Source organism: Ovis canadensis, chromosome 1, assembly GCF_042477335.2.
Source record: "Ovis canadensis isolate MfBH-ARS-UI-01 breed Bighorn chromosome 1, ARS-UI_OviCan_v2, whole genome shotgun sequence".
In the NCBI taxonomy this organism is placed as follows: Eukaryota; Metazoa; Chordata; class Mammalia; order Artiodactyla; family Bovidae; genus Ovis; species Ovis canadensis.
The window spans coordinates 145750622-145771407 of NC_091245.1; the positions used below are offsets into that span (position 1 = coordinate 145750622).

At 38.4% G+C, this 20786-nt stretch overlaps 1 long non-coding RNA gene across 1 annotated transcript in view; it reads right to left on the reverse strand.

The window, feature by feature from the left end:
• Positions 1–1206: 1206 nt before the first annotated feature.
• Positions 1207–20786, reverse strand: part of LOC138434276 (uncharacterized) — a 60240-nt gene continuing 40660 nt past the window's right edge. The window contains exons 3-6 of the long non-coding RNA XR_011254706.1: positions 11584–11728; positions 4905–5030; positions 3460–4115; positions 1207–1422 (exon numbers count right to left, since the gene is read on the reverse strand). This is a non-coding gene — a long non-coding RNA (uncharacterized lncRNA). The remainder of the gene's footprint in view (positions 1423–3459; positions 4116–4904; positions 5031–11583; positions 11729–20786) is intronic.

A 20786-nucleotide genomic window follows, 5' to 3' on the forward strand; every position in this document is an offset into this window, starting at 1 on the left:
TTTATACTGTTTGGGAGTTGTTTTTTGTTTTTTTAATGGAGGGGTAGTAATTTGTTAATTTTGAACTATCACCTTCCCTTACATCCACATGTCTTTGAAGACAGTTATTTTTCACTTGTTTGGAACAACTGCCTCATAACTTCACTATGTCTTGAAAACAATCTCAAGCAGGGGGAAAACTGCTTAGGTTTCTGAATGCACCCTAGGGGATCAAAGAGATGACAGAGCAAAGAAGGATGAAAACTTTCAGTAAAGGTTTACTTCCACATAAATAATTTAAAGCTTCCATAAAGTGGGTACATTCCTTATGACTCAAACAAATAAACTTGACTGAAGGATTGTGGTAGCCTAACTTCTTGCCTTTGTTTCTTGAATTCATAATTCTGGGAAAGAGGAATGCAGTTTTCTTACATGACAAATACTTGACCTTTTATAAAGATGTCATTTTCTCAACATGACCACAGGAGTGACAACAGAGATGGAGGGTCAGAGAAGGCAATGAATGCGATTTTCATTTTGAGGAAAAAAAAAAAAAAGCAAATTACAGAAGTGGTATGCAGGAGACAGAAAAACAGATCTCTCCTGGTCACTTTTCTAAACTGATAGACCCCGGCTCCCCACCTCATCACCAGAGACCTCTGGCTGTTTCCTCAATCAAAATAATATTAAAGGATATTTTTTCCCTTGAGGTTTTTACATGTGTCTTTCTGTCAGCCTTGTTGTTTTTAAGGTTTCAGTAGGAAATCAGTCCTGAACATTCAATGGAAGGACTGATGCTGAAGCTAAAGCTTCAATATTTTGGCCATCTGACATGAAGAGCCAACTCATTGGAAAAGACCCTGATGCTGAGAAAGACTGAAGGTAGGAGGAGAAAGGGGCGACAGAGGGTGAGATGACTGATGGCATCACTGACTCAATGGACACGTGTTTGAGCAAACTCTGGGAGCTAATTGAGGACAGAGAAGCTTGGTGTGCTGCAGTTTATGGGGTTGCAAAGAGTTGGGCATGACTTAGCAACTGAACAACAATGAGCAAAGAAGAAAGCATAGAGACTTCAGAAGAGTCCACACCCAGGTCACAACAGTACCACAATTTTTTTCAAAGCTCCTAGCAGACAGAACTGCAAATACATCATGTACCCTGACCACAGAGGACTCAGCTGAGCTTTCTAAAAAAAAAAAACCAACAGATTCCTTGAGACACCCAGATCTGTCTTCTTGATTTTCATCGATTTATTTTCAAAGTTTCTGCAACAATTAATTGTTCATTATTTACAATATCCTTCTGGGATGAATCAATGCTATTATCTCTGGTGTAATTCAATACTACAATATTATCTCAATATGTTTCAGTCTACTTACTGTGTTCCCTGGTCTGCAAGGATGTCTTACTGCCATGACAGGTTTTAACATTGGTTTGCTGCTGATAAAAAAAAAAAAAGTTTTTGTGCTAGTTGCTCTTTCTACTAAAATGGTCCCCTGCCAAGTCACAACGTAAAAGGGTTAGACCTTTAATACCTTTAATGCCATTGGCTATCAGCTATTCCAAGGGGGCAAGATGGTTACAACAGTCCACTACTTCCCATGGGTGGTCCTAGCGCCTCCTAGGGAGTTGCAGCGAACACTTGGAGTCCATTGCCACCTTCAGAGATAGGCTAGGGGCTGAGGGGTCTAATGCAAATGGACGAGTAAGCCTCTCATGGGGGTGACAAATGCCTCCCACTCAGTGCTATTGCTTATTCATATCTACAAATAATAGCCCCTTATCACAATATATTTTAAGCATCTGCCTCATCTGAAACAAACTCCTATTCACTTCTGTGTGTTTTGTGCCAGTCACAGAGGGTGCTCTCAAAAATATGTGATGCATTGAACTGAATTCAGTTTAAATCAGGAATACTAAGCCATTTGGCTTCCTCCTTTTCCACAAGTCAATAAAATGGCAGCTAACCTAGTTGTTATTTTTCAGGTGCTCTCAGCTGAGTGTGGCAAAAAGCCAGGTAGGTGTGATGAGAACTGATAGTGTATTTCTTCCATTCCCAGGCTTCTGGGTCTTTGCCATAGGAGAGAGTGGCAGTGAGCCAGAAATGGAAGCCAGAATGGTAGAGGGAGGGTGAGTCTCTGCCTAATACCACAGTGTCCCATAATTATAACTTATTCCATGCTAGAATGCTAGTACTAGAGAAATGGATTAGATGCATTGACAATTCTAGAATATTCTGAGGGAATCATCATAGGATCAGAAGTCAAACAGCAATGAGAGAAAAGTTTAAAACCTGAAATTTCTGTTATTGCATTTTACAGTTTACTTCCAGGGAATCTCAGCACTTGACTTTCTGGATGCAGCTTGGGGCTGGTGCATGGGGATGACCCAGAAAGATGTTCTGGGGAGGGAGGTGGGAGGGGGGTTCATGTTTGGGAATGCATGTAAGAATTAAAGATTTTAAAATTTAAAAAATAAAAAACTAAAAATTAAAAAAAAAAATAAAAAATAAAAAATAAAAATAAGAGCATTGCCTGATATGGGTCATGACTTTCCTTTTGATTCCAAGTTTGCAACGTCTGTACTGACAAGGTAAGCTGAAAGGTTATGTGGGGTGAGGCTGGGAAGTCTATCATATAGCAATGAAGCCCCATGGCAAGAGATTTGTTGCCGAACTTTGCCGGCATCTGTCCCAGGGGGAGGAACACTCTCACTGAGGCAGCAAGGTGAATGTGCGGCCTTTGAGAAAGGAAGAGATGGGATCTCTGAGGTCTAGAGTTCAGAGGGAAGGATTTGTTGTAGCAATGGTTATTTTTGTTATTATTCCAAATACAAGCACAAATCACACACATACACAAACACTGGAAAGACTAGTTACATGAGTAACAGATATCCACATATGCCCTTGTTAGCATAATTTATAGCATGTGTGAATAGCATGTGTGTGCACTTAGTAGTGTCTGACTTTTTGTGACCCTATGGACTGAAGCCCACCAAGCTCCTCTTGGGATTATTGGGCAAGAATACTGGAGTGGGCTGCCATTTCTTTTTCTAGGGGATTTTCCTGACCCAGGGATTGAACCCACATCTCCTGTGTCTCCTGCATTGCAGCCAGATTCTTTACCACTGAGCCACCTGGGAAACCCTAATCAATATTAAATGGCTCAGGTAGATGTTTGTTTTGTCTAAAACTTTGTTTAAAAACAAAATTTAGATTGATGATCTACAACAACAGTACCATGAAATGTCCAGAGACAATTTTCATGACACTACTCTCTCTACCTCATCTCTCCTCTCTTGTTTTTGGTTTGTTGTTGTTGTTTTTTTTGTTTTGTTTTGTTTTTTTGCTTGCGCACTGGGGCATGTAGGAATTTAGTTCCCTGACCAGGGATTGTACCCATTCCATCTGTAGTGGAAGCGAAGAGTTGTCACCACTAGTCTACCAGGGAAGTCCCTCTAACTCCTCTCTTGACTCACATTCTTTACTTCTTCCTTCTTAACTTCTGTGATCCATATTCATTCCATCTGCCTTTGAGTACTGCCATTGATATGGTGTGGGCATAGTCTAAGCTCAGTGATAAAGCAGAGTTAAAATAATAGCTAAACTTTTCTGGTAGAGTTCTAACTTGAACAAATGATGGACCAGGAGTCAAAAGACTTGTGCACTAGCCAAAGTTCTAATGAGTATCCATGCAATTAGCCACATGTGCTAATGCATCAGAGAGCTTCTTGGTAATCTGAACTTTGATTTTCCATCTGTAAAATGGAATAAGAAATTTACTTTCTGTCCATCTTAAAAAGCTATAAGATCAAGTGAGATCATATACATGAAAGCTTTTTCTTTCTTTTTTTTTTTTTAGCAAACCATCAGTTCAGTTCAGTTCAGTTCAGTCGCTCAGTCGTGTCCGACTCTTTGCGACCCCATGAATCGCAGCACACCAGGCCTCTCTGTCCATCACCAACTCCCAGAGTTCACTCAAACTCATGTCCATCGAGTCAGTGATGCCATCCAGCCATCTCATCCTGGGTCGTCCCCTTCTCCTCCTGCCCCCAATCTCTCCCAGCATCAAGCTATGATGTGCTATAAAATATCCTTGAATTCATATTTATGGTGAAGAAGTATAGTCTTCTATCTGGAATAAAAGTAAAGGGACAATAGGAGGTGACTAGCTGAAAGTGTAAAAATAAAAGTTAGAAAACTACTTGTAGGAACTAAATCAACATTATAACATTAACAACTGTATTGTTTAATAGGATCCTATTTACATCACTGCTGAAGTCAGGTAGGTGCAGATTGGCATTTGAATTTTGTATAATTGTCAATATATTGTTGATTTAATACCCAAAGTTTATTTGCCTAGCAAATATCACAAAAGCTAAACTAATTTTAAGAAAGTATAATGCTACATTCCCATGACCCCCAATCTCTGCTTCATGCTTTAAGTTTTATTTTCTATTCATTGTGTTTTGCCCTCAAGGTTATAAGGAGAGGAATAGAGTGGATGAGTCAATAATGAATATTCTTGCCAGAAAAATAAACACTGAATCGAACTGTTGTTAATAAGAGTATCACATGTGAAAACAAATGAGGCAATTTTTCTTCCCTACTTGGCATTTAAAAGCCCTCACCATTCAGAGTTCTGGGTTTTCTTTGTTAAAGTATTAATACACCAAGAAATTGGAAGAAATTCAGAGAATAGCTACCAAATTAAAAAGTTTAGTAAATAAAGAAGGGTTGGGAGGATGGGGAAATCTTAGTTATGAGAAAAGTAAAACAACTAGCACAGTAAAAGGTCAAGGGAAGATAGTAAATTTAGAACCATTTTACACAGCAAGCAAAGGATAAAATACAATGCATTAAAGCTCTTGCTGGTAGAACCCACAGTAACAAAAGGAAATAACAAAAGGTAACAGCGACATACCAATTATCCAGTTTCATCTGAGTGTGAAAAGGTCCCATTTTTAAGAATTATCTTGAGGATCATAACTGTAATCATCCGCAATGCCAACTTGCTTGATTTGCCCAAGTCACCTCCATGCTTTCTTTCCTTCCATGAAAGACAGAAATAAGATGCAAATTACCTGGACACCATCCCTCAAAGCTATTAAAATGCTGAAGTGCAAACAGTGCAAAATAAAGATAGACATCACAGAATGAACAATTTGTATTTTATTCCTAAATTATTCAAAATCTCATGGAAATGTAACCCCTATGGTATTGTAAACAGTAACACCCAAAACATGACTGCCCAGAGACTATTTAAACATGTTTCATTGGGAATATCATGACTTCCATGTTTCTGCACAGTGGGTAATTTATTCTCATTTTGGACTCCAGGCAGGAAGTGTTTATTCTTGCCAAAGATGATGTAAAATCTCCCCTCTCCTGACCACTGAGGTTGCTACTACCACCGAGAGAACAGAATTGCCAAAGAGAGCATAGATCCAAATTGAAGACTGAGGCATGAGACAGTGACAGTTTATCACACGGCCTCAGAGAGGGTTTGGTGAGATTTTCGGACAAAAGCAAGTATTCTGAAAATCAGTTGAGAATGATTCAGTATATTGTGTACGCTGACTAAATACATATGCATATAATAAAAGATAATAATAATTCAAGTAGCAAATATTCCAGTGAAGATCACATGGGACAAGAGAAAAACCAGGCACACAGAAAAAGAATCCATGCCAAGCTAGAAGTATTTCCCCAGATGATGTAGAATCATCCCCAGTTCCTCATAGAGAAATCTTAATAAAATGTGGCAGTTACTTCTCATTAAAAATTTTTTTTTATTCTAATATGAAAATAAAAAAGATAATTTCCTAAAATCATTAACCATTTATTATATCATTTATTAGGAAATAACAGAAAATATTAAAAGATCACATACTAAAACCATCCGTAATAAAGCCAGGAGAAAGATAATTGAGGGGCACCAATAGTTTGCAGAGTTTAGCTTACGTAACAAATTTCAGAAAATAATTTGTTAACTAAATTTTGGGAAAAAAGATAAAATTATTATTATTTGCAAATGATATAAATTTATGTCTAGGGAATCCAAAATAAATAAGTAAAATATTTTTGGTTTTTTTAATATTTTTTTGTTTTTAGAAATAGGATGTCATGTATCAGAAAGTATAAAGGTTAAAACCTATCAGATTTCATGATTGATTGCATGTTGGTAGCAAGGGAGAAGGAGAAGGTGATGGCACCCCACTCCAGTACTTTTGCCTGGAAAATCCCATAGATGGAGAAGCTTGGTGGGCTGCAGTCCATGGGGTCGCTAAGAGTCGAACACGACTGACTGACTTCACCTTCACTTTTCACTTTCATGCACTGGAGAAGGAAATGGCAACCCACTCCAGTGTTCTTGCCTGGAGAATCCCAGGGACGGGGGAGCCTGGTGGGCTGAAGCGGACGGGCGGCAGAGGATGAGAGTGCATTCAATCTCACATATATCACATGTGTGTGTTTCAGATATATCAATAACCTCAGATATACAGATGACACCACCCTTATGGCAGAAAGTGAAGAGGAGCTAAAAAGCCTCTTGATGAAAGTGAAAGAGGAGAGTGAAAAAGTTGGCTTAAAGCTCAACATTCAGAAAATCAAGATCATGGCATCTGATCCCATCGCTTCATGGGAAATAGATGGGGAAACAGTAGAAACAGTGTCAGACTTTATTTTGGGGGGCTCCAAAATCACTGCAGATGGTGATTGCAGCCATGAAATTAAAAGACACCTACTCTTGGAAGGAAAGTTATGACCAACCTAGATAGCATATTCAAAAGCAGAGACATTACTTTGCCAATAAAGGTCTGTCTAGTCAAGGCTATGGTTTTTCCTGTGGTCATGTATGGATGTGAGAGTTGGACTGTGAAGAAAGCTGAGCGCCAAAGAATTGATGCTTTTGAATTGTGGTGTTGGAGAAGACTCTTGAGAGTCCCTTGGACTGCAAGGAGATCCAACCAGCCCATTCTGAAGGAGATCAACCCTGGGATTTCTTTGGAAGGAATGATGCTAAAGCTGAAACGCCAGTACTTTGGCCACCTCATGTGAAGAGTTGACTCATTGGAAAAGACTCTGATGCTGGGAGGGATGGGGGACAAGAGGAGAAGGGGACGACAGAGGATGAGATGGCTGGATGGCATCACCGACTCGGACGTGAGTTTGAGTAAACTCCAGGAGTTGGTGATGGACAGGGAGGCCTGGCGTGCTGCAATTCATGGGGTGGCAAAGAGTCAGACATGACTGAGCGACTGAACTGAACTGAAATATGGATCTAACAAGGAAGTAATAAAAATTATAAGAAGAAACCTATAAAGTCTAACTAAAGAAGATACAGGAACAAACATACTACTTTGCTAGATGGGAATATCATTAGATAAATTTAATAGTATTGCAAACAGAATTTTGATATTTTTTCTTCTTTCAATCTGACAAGTAGATACAAAAAACTAAGAAAATTTTGAAAAAGATAATGAGAAAATGAGAAAGGATGTGTCCTGCCAGATATTAAAATGTATCTCCTTATTGTTGTAAATATAAAGTCTCATAGGCACCCAAGAGTTGAGAAGTAGTTCAGTGGACTAGAAAAGAGTTCAGAAATAATGCAAGTTTATAGTGGAACCTACATATGATACATTTCTCATTTCACATCAGTGGAGAAGGGATGTTTTATTCAATTAATAGTATTAAAGTAACAATTGTCATACGAAAAAGAATAGTTGAATTACTACATCACACTTGTACCATAATAAATGACAGATCATTTAAGATGTGAATGTGAAAACAACAGAACTATAACCATACTAGAAAAAATATAGGAGAACTTTTTTATAACAGAAGCAGTATGTGTCAAAATAAGTCAGATGCCACTCTCATCTATTGGTTTTACAAAATTAAAAAGGTTTAAGGTTGATTTAAAAGTGGAGAAACAGACACTCTCATATTGTTTATGGAAGCATAAACTGTTAAAAATGTTCATACTCTTTAACTCAGCAATCATACTTCTAAGAATCTGTTCTTTAATAGCAAGAATATACTGTTAAACATTTGTTTACAATAGGGAAACACTGGAAGCAACTAAACAATCCATAATTTAACAATCTTGTTTGTAATTAAATCATAATATGTCTCCACAATGTAATAATATGCAGTCATTAAAAAGAATCAGGTGGATAACCTGGAAATACACCATGAATATCCTGTTAAATGCTAAAAGCAATCTTCCAACTACTACATAGAGCATGGTCCCATTGACATGATTGCTGGGTTACAGCAAGGGGAGCATTGAGACTGGATGATTACACACAACGCTCTATCACCAGGCATCATGCCTCTGCAGTTATGGTAAGGCTTGTAATGAACAGTGTGTAGATAAAGAGACAGGGTAGTAACCCAATTAAGTGATGACACCATAGAGAACTAGGAGATGTTAGAGCCAGAGAAACAGTTTCTAGGACATTATTCTCATTGCCTCACTTTAGCTGAAAGCAAGTGAAGTATAGACCCTTGGCATATGATTTTATCCTTCATTCCAGGCTGGATACTGACGAGTTAGCTGGAATTCTCGACCATACAGATTAGTTTTGATGAAAACCAACACCATGAGAGAAAGAAAAAAATAAAACACAAAAGGAATTGATGTGGAGTAAAAATAATTATTTATACAATCAGAAAAGATATTGAAAATAAAATTTAATTATCCATAATATGATGCAGGTATTTCATCTAGGATGTATGGACAGGTGATTATGAAAAAGAAACAATATATATTTATTGAAATTAAAAAAAAAAACACAATATATAGTCTTAATCGCCATAGCTGAAAAGAAACCCAGTAGAAGATGGAAGAATTTTCCCAGAACAACTCAAAAGTGCATAAAATTTACAAATAGAAAAAAAGAATTAAAACACAAAAAGGAAAATTCCCAAGAGGCCAACATCTATCTAGTATGATTTCCAGAAGAAAGGCCTGAAGAGAATAAAAAGAAAGCCACTGAATAAAATATGTGAAAGTATATAATCACAAAATAATTTAAGTTGATTACAGTGAAGTGGAATTGAAGGGGGATGGGAATGGATAAAGAAAAGCTTTTTAATGGTTAAACATTCTGAGGGACTAAAATTTTGTGTGTAGCACAAAGTATCATGTTACACACAAAATTTTAAAAGAGAGTTCCAGTAAAACATCTACTTCTGCTTTACTGACTATACCAAAACCTTTGACTGTGTGAATCACAACAAACTGTGGAAAATTCTTCAAGAGATGGGAATACCAGACCATCTCACCTGACTCCTGAGAAATCTGTTTGCAGGTCAAGAAACAACAGTTAGAACTGTACATGGAACAATGGACTGGTTCCAAATTGGGAAAAGAGTATGTCAAGGCTGTATATTGCTACCCTGCTTATTTAACTTATATGCAAAGTACATCATGCGAAATGCCAGGCTGGATGAAGCACAGCTGGAATCAAGATTTCTGGGAGAAATATAAATAACCTTAGATATGCAGATGACACCACCCTTATGGCAGAAAGTGAAGAACTAAAGAGCCTCTTGATGAAAGTAAAAGAGGAGAGTGAAAAAGTGGCTTAAAACTCAACATTCAGAAAATAAAGATCATAGCATCCAGTCCCATCACTTCATGGGAAATAGATGGGGAAATAATGGAAACAGTGAGAGACTTCATTTTCTTGGGTTGTAAAATCACTGCAGATGGTGACTGCAGCCATGAAATTAAAACATGCTTGCTCCTTGGAAGAAAAGTTATGACCAACCTAGACAGCATATTAAAAAGCAGAGACATTACTTTGCCGACAAAGGTCTGTCTAGTCAAAGCTGTGGTTTTTCCAGAGTCATGTATGGATGTGAGAGTTGGACCATGAAGAAAGCTGAGCAGCAAAGAATTGATGCTTTTGAATTGTGGTGTTGGAGAAGACTCTTGAGAATCCCTTGGACTGCTGCTGCTAAGTCGCTTCAGTCATGTCCGACTCTGTGTGCGATCCCAAAGATGGCAGCCCACCAGAGCCCCCCATCCCTGGGTTTCTCCAGGCAAGAACACTGGAGTTCTTGGGTTGCCATTTCCTTCTCCAATACATGAAAGTGAAAAGTGAAATTGAAGTCACTTAGTCACGTTCGACTCTTAACGACCCCATGGACTGCACCCTACCAGGCTCCTCCGTCTGTGGGATTCTCCAGGCAAGAGTACTGGAGTGGCTTGCCATTGCCCTTGGACTGCAAGGAAATGGAAATCAGTCCTGAATATTCACTGGAAGGACTGAGGCTGAAACTGAAACTCCAACACTTTGGCCACTTGATGCAAACAACTGACTCATTGGAAAAGACCCTGATGCTGGGAAAGATTGAAGGCAGGGGGAGAAGGGGAAGACAGAGGATGAGATGGCTGGATGGCATCACTGACTCGATGGACATGAGTTTGAGCAAGCTCTGGGAGTTGGTAATGGACAGGGAAGCCTGTCGTGCTGCAGTCTACATGGTCACAAAGAGTTGGACACAACTGAGCAACAGAGCTGAACTGAAAATCTTACAATTATCTTTCTAGGGAAGCCAGATCAGGTAAATCTTTGCTAGCTATTAGGATCACTATTCTATTCTCCAAAGGAAGTAAAAACCAAGTAAACAGAATACCTTTCATAATTCCATCTTAAAGAGACTTAATTCAGCATAATTCTACCTCTACTGATTGTAATAAAACAGGTGAAAACTGTAACACAAAGAATTTGCTTTGCTACAATCATTTTCATGCCTGTTTGTTTTGTCTGGTAACATTCTTGAATAGATGAGGCCAAGTCATCATAACAAGAAGTGGAATCTTGAAGAGGTTATCTAGATGATTCCAGGAGACCTCCTACTTATCATTCATGTTTGGACATTTATTCCAAATGATTGATTTGTTAATATACTCTAAACATTTTCTAGGTCTTTTCAATTATTATAACTATAGTCTTACCTTAAATGAAGAATGAGAATCTGTCTTTTTAGATAACCACAAGTCACAGCCAAAGAATGAAATACAAAGTGGGTTTCCCCTCCAATAAACTAATAAGAGGATAAGGTGTAATTTCATCTGCCACTTCTACCACTATCTATCTTTGCTTCAAAATTATATTTTGGGGTTCCCAAATCAAATATACACATTCTCATCTAGTGCTAAACATAGGAATACCAACATTTTCCATATGTATTTATTCAGTGGAGGGTGAGAGGCGGGGGGGAATCTACTTGAGAATGGCATCCAAGATAGAATTTATGGCTGGATCCAGGGGCCAGAACAGACTCAGGTCACAGAACCACCAAAAGCAGCTCTGACAACAGAGGTGAGCACAAAAGACAATGTTCCTTAAACTAAAGTTTGGCTTTTCCATCAGGTAAGTACACATTAGAAGAGGCCTAACTTGAAGAAAAATTTTAGAAGTTTAAGTGAGCTGCAACATCTGCAATTTTCAAAATTTTTAATGAAATCATAAATAACAAAGAAACCAATAATCATGAAAAGTCTGGAGGTTAAAAAAAAAAAGAACAAATTACTTCAAAGTTATTTCAAAAGCAGTTTCTCGGCACTGTCAGTGCCTTACCAACTTCTTGGGATGAAATCCTTGTGCTAATGCATGCAGGAGCTGGAAATCTGGCCAAATTCTTCACATAGTAACTTCACTTCTCTCCTTTTCTCCTGATATGAAGGCTGGATCCCTCCAGTGATATGTACCAACTTCACCAAAACTAAATAAAAAAAACAAATGCACACAAGTAATGTCAGTGCTGAAGTAATGTGAACTGTGATAGGAGTTTTACTTTTTATAGTGTTCCCCTGAAACAACTCCAAAGCCTCAGTTCCATCATGGCTGGGTTTTAGAGGTTTAGTCCTTTAGAGGGAAAGCCATCCATCCTGCTGTTTCCCTGCAAGCAATGGAACACTGCAAAGCTCTATTATCTCAAAAGCACTTCTTTGTGCTAATTCTCAAGACCTCATTTCTCAATCCAGCAGTGTGGTTGAGCAACTGCATGTGTTCTTCAGAATCAGAATTACAGTCCACAGGGAATCCAGATCCCCTGTTCCTTTCATGTCTTTTCTGTGTACTTTGAGACAAAACATTTGGAGGCATGACTCATGTAAAATATCACATATCTCAGAAAAAAGTTTTTACTTCTCCAGAGGCAGTTGTGGTAAAAGGAGCCAGTCTTGGTCTCCTTAAACATCTGTGAGTCATTTTCCCACCTAGATGTTAGACTTTGTTATTTCCCACCCATCAGGAAGCAGAAGTCCAGTGGCCTTTCTCTCCTTCCACCATCATTGCAAAAGCTGATTGTATCTTAATTGTTGACATTTGACTATGAATGATTTTAATCGTTATAACTGTCCTTGGGAAATTTGCATTTAAGCCTTGCTTCTAATTGTGTAAAAGCTACGTAAAAAATATTTTGTTCCTTATTAAGTTTAGGCATCATATAAAACTTGGCAATGATGAATTCTCATATTTCATGATCTTTTCTCTTACAGGAAAGAGGAAATAAGCAGAAGTCAGACTAGACTATGGCCACGACTGAGGGAGCCCAGAGCTGACAGAAAGCAGAATATTGTGGGTCCAGGCAGTGTGCACAACTTCCGCGCCCAGGGCTGCCCTACTCAGGCTTCACTCTCCATGCCCTGTGCTTCCTCTCCTCTGCTGCTGCTGCTAAGTCGCGTCAGTCATGTCTGACTCTGTGCGACCCCATAGACGGCAGCCCACCAGGCTCTCCTGTCCCTGGGATTCTCCAGGCAAGAACACTGGAGTGGGTTGCCATTTCCTTCTCCAGTGCATGAAAGTGCAAAGTGAAAGTGAAGTTGCTCAGTCGTGTCTAACTCTTAGCGACCCCATGGACTCTTGCTTGGGAAATTCTCTCCTCCAGGAACCTGTTATTCTTTTACTCAAGAAACCAATATCTCAGTGATCCAAGCCCATTTACAAAGCAGAGGGGTGGTGGTCAGAACTAGAATCTTTCATATAGAGTGAAGTAAGTCAGAAAGAGAAAAACAAATATCATGTATTAATACATATATATGGAATCTAGATAAAAGGTGTAGATGAATCTATTTGCAGGGCAGAAATAGAAGTGCAGTCATAGAGAATGAACGTGTGGACATAGCAGGGGAAGGAGGTGGTAAGACAAACTGAGAGAGTAGTATTGACATATATACATCAATATGTGTAAAACATACTAGTAAAGAAGCTGCCGTATTAACACAGGGCACCCAGCTTGGTGCTCTGTGATGACCTAGAGGGGCGGCATGGGGCTGGAAGATGAAGGAGGGGAATATGTATGTATGTATATATATATAGCTGATTCATGTTGAGGCACAGCAGAAACTAACCCAGCATTGTAAATAAACTATATTCCAATTTAAAACATTTTAATTAAAAACAATTTTTTTTTTTTACCCTGTGCTTTCTTCTCTCTTTCATGTTTATGTAAACTCCCAGGTGCTTAGAGAGCACCATGTCCACAGGGCCTAGAAGTACTACTTCCTTAAATCCATCATTTCACAAATTACTCAATGTGAAATTTCTTAGTTGTGTACCAAGGTCAGGAAGATTTCAGAATGAAAACAGTGACATGAATACAAGGAGGAAGAGTGTAACCTAATACCTACCCTCAAACCCCAACAGTGAAGTGCACCCATATATTCCTCCTCCTCACCTTCTTCCCTACCTCCTCCCAACATTGAAGAACCAGAGAGAACCCAGTGGAGGAGAGCCGCAAAGCTCAAAGCAGGTAGGGGAGAAAACTCCAGTGACAGAGCCCTCACCTCTTCTGCATTGTGGCTTACCTGTTGACCAGGCCAGAGCTGAGAGAGGTTGTTTTGCTCTAAAGTAGGATCCGGTATGAATACAATGGATGGAATCTGTCACTGATGTGAGGCAGTTTTTACGTTTGAAAGCACCGGGGTTCTTTTATACTCAGAAAGAATAGAATAAGGAGATGAATCTGAGATAGCAGATAGGGTAAAAAAAATTGAACTATTTCACTGAATCGTTCAAAGGGACAGTAGGAGAAACAAAAATAGTTGATCAGCATGGACCCTAAGGCCTGGTGCACACCACTTGAGGTAAGCAGTATTTAGTTTGTTTTCATTTAGGAGCACTATTTCAGGCACAACTGTCTATGCAGTATGATGACAGTGGTGCTGATATTTATATTCTTTCCTCTGTCATTGGCTTTGGAGAAAGGAAGTGCACTCTAGAGACCCAAATGTTGGGTATGCTGAATAAGGAGCCAAAAAAGTGTTCAGCACAATAATGAGTGACACTGATAATTCATGTTAAAGATTGATGAAAGAGCAAAATATAACAAGGAGAAGAATATTTTTATTATAAAAACTCTATCCCCAGTCCAGAATGGAAACAGTCCCTGGGGAGTGCTGTAGGCTTAGAGGAGGAGAGACAAAGTTTGGAGGAATTTGAGAATGAGCATTTTCTCTCTTTAAGTACAGAAAAGGAGACTGTAGAATTATTTGTGAGAATGGCCACAAGACTGCTGTTAGAAGTACAAGGCGCCACCAGATGTCTTTCTCTAAACCAATGGATTCTAGGGATTTACCTCATAAAATAAAATTGTTAGGGGAAGCACACTGATTAAAACTGCCTACCCTAGCCAGGCATCATAGTAACCATGTGCATGAGCTGTTTTACCTAAAGGAGGTCCTGGTAAGGAACACGAAACTAATAAGCCTCCACCAACCAGAAGAGTTAGCGAAAGGTCCAAAGGAGACACCACATGTCCAACCACCTCCCAGAATCCTTTTCTCTGGCATCCATCTTGGCTGAACAAGGCGTGCACCACCAGGAAGGGCTCTGAGTCAGAATAATTGTCTAAAGACAACATGGAAATGAATCCCATCACCATAAAACCTGAGACTGCAAGCCATGTGACAGAGCTGTTCTGGGTTCCCTTACCCTACTGCTCTCCACGCCCTTTCCCAATAAAATCTCTTGCTTTGTCAGCACATGCGTCTCCTCAGATAATTCATTTCTGAGTGTTAGACGAGAGCCCAGTTTCGGGCCCTGGAAGGGGTCCCCTGCCTGCAACAAAATTACTACAGTTCAGACTCCGGTTCTGGTGATTTTAAAACATGTCAGCAAGTTCTTTGACAGTGTTCTCATCAATAAGCAAAGTCTAAATCTTCTCCCCTTGGATATACACTCTTGGTGACTCTTTTAAACAACAAAAGCATCAGTGATGCTACATGGATTTTGAGTCTCAGTCACAAGGAGATAAGATTTCCACCTAGCTCTTTCTTGGAACATGGACTCAGAGCTCTGAATGACCATGTGAGAATTCCAACATCTCTGAAGACACTATACTGAAGAGAAACAGGAGAACACACAGAGAGATGTATGAAAAGCCTCAGCTGTTAGAGTCTTGCCAGCTCAGGGGCAACAGGTGAATGAGAAGCTGCTAGATAATTCTGGTCCCAGTTACTGTACTGTTCCTAGAAGAAGAAACCATTCTAGGATTGTTGTTCATTCACTAAGTCATGGACTGTTTCCTGACAGGCTGCTCTGTACATGAGATCATCCAGGCAAGAATACTGGAGAGAGTTGCTACTTCCTTCTCCAGGAGATCTTCCCAACTCAGGCATAGAACTCACATCTTGTGCATTGGCAGGTGGATAAGAGAAGACTCTACAAATGGACATCACCAGATGGTCAATACCAGAATCAGATTGATTATATTCTTTGCAGCTGAAAGTGGAGAAGCTCTATACAGTAAGCAAAACAAGACCTGGAGCTGACTGTGGCTCAAATCATGAACTCCTTATTGCCAAATTCAGTTTTAAACTGAAGAAAGTAGGGAAAACCACTAGACTGTTCAGGTATGACCTAAATAAAATCCCTTATGATTATACAGTGGGAGTAAGAAATAGAGTCAAGGGATTAGATTTGATAGAGTACCTGAAGAACTGTGAACAGAGGTTCATGATATTGTACAAGAGGCAGTGATCAAAACCATCCCCAAGAAAAAGATATAAAAAAGGCAAAATGGTTCTCTGTGTAGGGCTTACAAATAGCTGAGAAAAGAAGAGAAGTGAAAGGCAAAGGAGAAAAGGAAAGATATACTCATTTGAATACAGAGTTTCAAAGAATAACAGGAGAGATAAGAAACCTTCCTCAGTGATCAATGCAAAGAAATAGAGGAAAATAATAGAATGGGAAAGACTAGAGATAATTTTCTTCAAGAAAATTAGCAATACCAAGGGAACATTTCATGCAAAGATGGGCACAATAAAGGACAGAAACAGTATGGGCCTAACAGAAGCAGAAGATATTAAGAAGAGGTAGCAAGAAAACACAGAAGAACTATACAAAAAAGATCTTCACAACCCAGATAATAATGATGGTGTGATCCTTCATTTAGAGCTAGACATCCTGGAATGTGAAGTCAAGTGGGTCTTAGGAAGAATCACTACAAACAAAGCTAGAGGAGGTGATGAAATTCCAATTGAGCTATTTCAAATCCTACAAGATGATGCTGTGAAAGTGCTGCACTCAATATGCCAGCAAATTTGGAAAACTCAGCAGTGGCCACAGGACTGGAAAAGGTCAGTTTTCATTGCAATCCCAGACCAAGGCAATGCCAATGAATGTTCAAACTACTGCACAATTGTACTCATCTCACACACTAGCAAAGTAATGCTTAAAATTCTCCAAGCCAGGCTTCAACAGTATGTAAACTGTAAATTTTCAGATGTTCAAACTGGATTTAGAAAAGGCAGAGGAACCAGAAATCAAATTGCCAACATCTACTGGATCATCAAAAAAGCAACAGAATTCCAGAAAAACATCTACTTCTGATTTACTGACTAAGCCAAAGCGTTTGACTGTGTGGATCACAACAACCTGTAGAAAATTCTTCAAGAGATGGGAATACGAGCCCAACCTGACCTGCCTCCTGAGAAATCAGTAGGCAGGTCAAGAAGCAACAGTACCAGACATGAAACAACAAACTGGTTCCAAATCGGGAAAGGAGTACATCAAGGCTGTATATTGTCACCCTGTTTATTTAACTTCTATGCAGAGTACATCATGAGAAACGCCGGGCTGGAAGAAACACAGGCTGGAATCAAGATTGCTGGGAGAAATATCAATAACCTCAGATACGCAGATGACACCACCCTTATGGCAGAAAGTGAAGAGGAACTAAAAAGCCTCTTGATGAAAGTGAAAGAGGAGAGTGAAAAAGTTGGCTTAAAGCTCAACATTCAGAAAACGAAGATCATGGCATCCAGTCCCATCACTTCATGGGAAATAGATGGAGAAACAGTGGAAACAGTATCAGACTTTATTTTCTGGGCTCCAAAATCACTGTAGATGGTGACTGTAGCCATGAAATTAAAAGATGATTACTCCTTGGAAGGAAAGTTATGACCAACCTAGACAGCATATTCAAAAGCAGAGACATTACTTTGCCAACAAAGGTGTGTCTAGTCAAGGCTATGGTTTTTCCAGTAGTCGTGTATGGATGTAAGATTTGGACTGTGAAGAAAGCTGAGCACCAAAGAATTGATGCTTCTGGACTGTGGTGTTGGAGAAGACTCTTGAGAGTCCCTTGGACTGCAAGGAGATCCAACCAGTCCATTCTAAAGGAGATCAGTCCTGGGTGTTCATTGGAAGGACGGATGTTGAAGCTGAAACTCCAATACTTTGGCCACCTGATGCCAAGAGCTGACTCATTTGAAAAGACCCTGATGCTGGGAAAGATTGAGGGCAGGAGGAGAAGGCGATGACAGAGGATGAGATGGTTGGATGGCATCACCGACTCAATGGACATGAGTTTGGGTGATGGTCAAGTTGGCAGTTGGTGATGGTCAAGGAAGCCTGATGTGCTGCAACTCATGGAGTGGCAAAGAGTCGGACACCAACTGAGCAATTGAACTGAACCTATATGGATTTTTGTTGGGAAAGCGATGTCTCTACTTTTTTATATGCTGTCAAGGTTTGTCATAGCTTTTCTTTCAAAGAGTGAGTGTCTTTTACTTTCATCGCAGTAGTCACCACCTGCAATGATTTTGGAGCCCAAGAAAATAGTCTGTCACTGTTTCTACGTTTTCCCCATCAATTTGCCATGAAGTGATGGAACCGGATGTCACGATCTTAGTTTTGGGAATGTTTTCAGCCAGCTCCTTCATGCTTCTCTTTCACCTTCATCAAGAGGCTCTTCAGTTTTCATCAATTTCTGCTCCTAGAGTGATATCATCTGTATATCTAAGGTTACTGATATTTCTCCTGACAATCATGATTCCAGCTTGTGATTCATCCAGCCTGACATTTCACATAATGTACTCTGCATGCAAGTTAAATAAGCAGGGCGACAGTACACACTTGATATGTCAGTTCTTTAATTTTAGATACTCTAGTGGGAGAAAAGTGCTCATTGTGGTTTTAATGTTTGCATTTCCTCAATGATATTGAAGGCATTTAAATATGCTTACTTGTTACTCTTTTATAGTTTCTGCTTGTCTTATTTACAAAATTATTTTCTGCTCCAATACCATAAAAGCTTTTTCTTTAAAAATATTTAGCTTTCTATTTGTAGTATATAATATGGTTGGAACATATTTTTATACATGGTGAGAAGTTTTATAGGTATAACTATGGAAACATTACAGTGCCATTTATTGATAGTCCATCCTTGTTCTACTGGTTTGGAATGCTTTCTTTGTCTTGCTTACAATAGTTTTATAATAATGTGCAATTAATACAATGTCAGAGATAGGTCAAAAAGAGAAAAGAAGAAACCATTAAAACTCATATAAACAAACCTGTGTAGATCTAAAAACTCAGTATATGATTTTTGATGATCTTTGTTATTCATTCCTATTTCATTTCACTAAATTTCTAATCTTTATTATAATTTATGTGGCTGCTTTCTATTTTAATTTTTTCAAACTTCTCTAACTTCTTTAGTTGAATGTCTCAATCATTATTTATCACTCTGATTCCTTTTCAAATGAATTTAAGCTCAAACGTTTCCTTTAGTGCTTTAACAGCATCTGGCAAGTTTTGTTATATAATGTGTTCATTGTTATCCCGTACTAAATACTTTCTAATTTACATTTTGATTTCTACTTTGGCCCATGAATAATTTAGAAATGTATTGTGATAATTTCCTAATGTATAAAGCATTTTGATTATATTTTTGTATTAAAGATATTAATTTTTATTTACCTTATTATTTTTATTTGTTTACCTGGTCAGGGAATATTATCTGCATAATATTGATGTACTTGCATCTTTAAGACTTTTTCAGGATGAGAATATAATTAATTTTGGTATATTCCATGTTTTCTTTTTTTTTTCAATTTTTATTTTCACTTTATTTTACTTTACAATACTGTATTGGTTTTGCCATACATTGACATGAATCCACCACAGGTGTACATGCGTTCCCAAACATGAACCCCCCTCCCACCTCCCTCCCCATATACTATCATGTAAGAATCGAACAGCCAGTCTATGTCCGATGCAGGATACAGCATGCTTGGGGCTGGTGCACGGGGATGATCCATGTTTTCTTGAAAAGAACATATAGTTTTTAAATATTGAGTACAGGTTCTATAAAATTCCATGGGTTAAGGAGGTTAATTGAAATGCTCAAGTCTTCTACAGTCTAATTAATATTTCATTGGCTTAATATATTATTAACTGAATTGGGTTTAAAATTCTCCATTATACTTGACACAAAAATGGAAATAAACACATATATTTTGAGACTATATTATCAGTGCATACTAGTTCAAGATTGTTATAGTGTTCTGGTGAATTGTTTCTTTTACCTATCTGTTATTATTATAAACAAGGGAGCACATTTTTTCCTAAAAGTTCAATTTGGTATTATTTTATTGTACTACTATAATAAAATTTTATTATTTATGTAAAACATTATATATAATTATATTGTATTATTATTTTATTAAAACCATATTTTTTCTTATTGTTTCCATTTCTTTCATGATTTCAAATAATTTCTTTTTCAGTCTTTTCAGATTGTTCTATTAAACAAAGTTCTGGAGATTCTGTTCCTCTCTTCAGTCATCTCCCATGTTTTGTCATTTTTGTGTGGATTTCTGTGTGACCTTGATTATGTAGTCTAATTCTAGGGTGATTTTGCAAAGGCTTCTGCAAGATAGTCAAGAGCATCCCCAGCATGGGGATCTCTTTTTGGAGAGAGATTTTTATGTTAATCTCTCATTTTGGAGTTTCAGGGTCAGCTATAGAGTATAAGTTTGACTTCTTAACTTGTAAAATGATTAACTAGAGATTTTAATTTCTCAGAAAAGACTATTATTGCTGTGTTTCACTTTTATTTTCACTCAGGTCTTAGAGAAAGCTCCTTTGTTGCTGGATACGGATTTCCCCCCACCTTATTATATTATTTCTCTCGATAGCATAGCTCTTCAAGGGTCTTGGCTTTTGTAGTGATATTGGCTCAAAAGGCTCATAAGATCCCAGGCCTCATGTTCATTTGTCATGTGAATTTTAAACTTCAGCTCATTGGTTTCTACCAGAATTGAGATCTTCATAAACTGCATGGTGAATTAGTACACTTAGCAGTACAATTAGCAGTGTAATGATCAGTTGCCTTTCGAGTTTGGGCACCTAGGCACTTCCCTTTCTTCTTTTGAACTCATTTGTGCATTTACAAATTATTTTATCCACGTTTGCAAAAGGAGGAGAATCACATATTTGTTTATTTTAATTAGGAGGGTTTCTGGAATCATCCTCCTTACCTGTTACATATT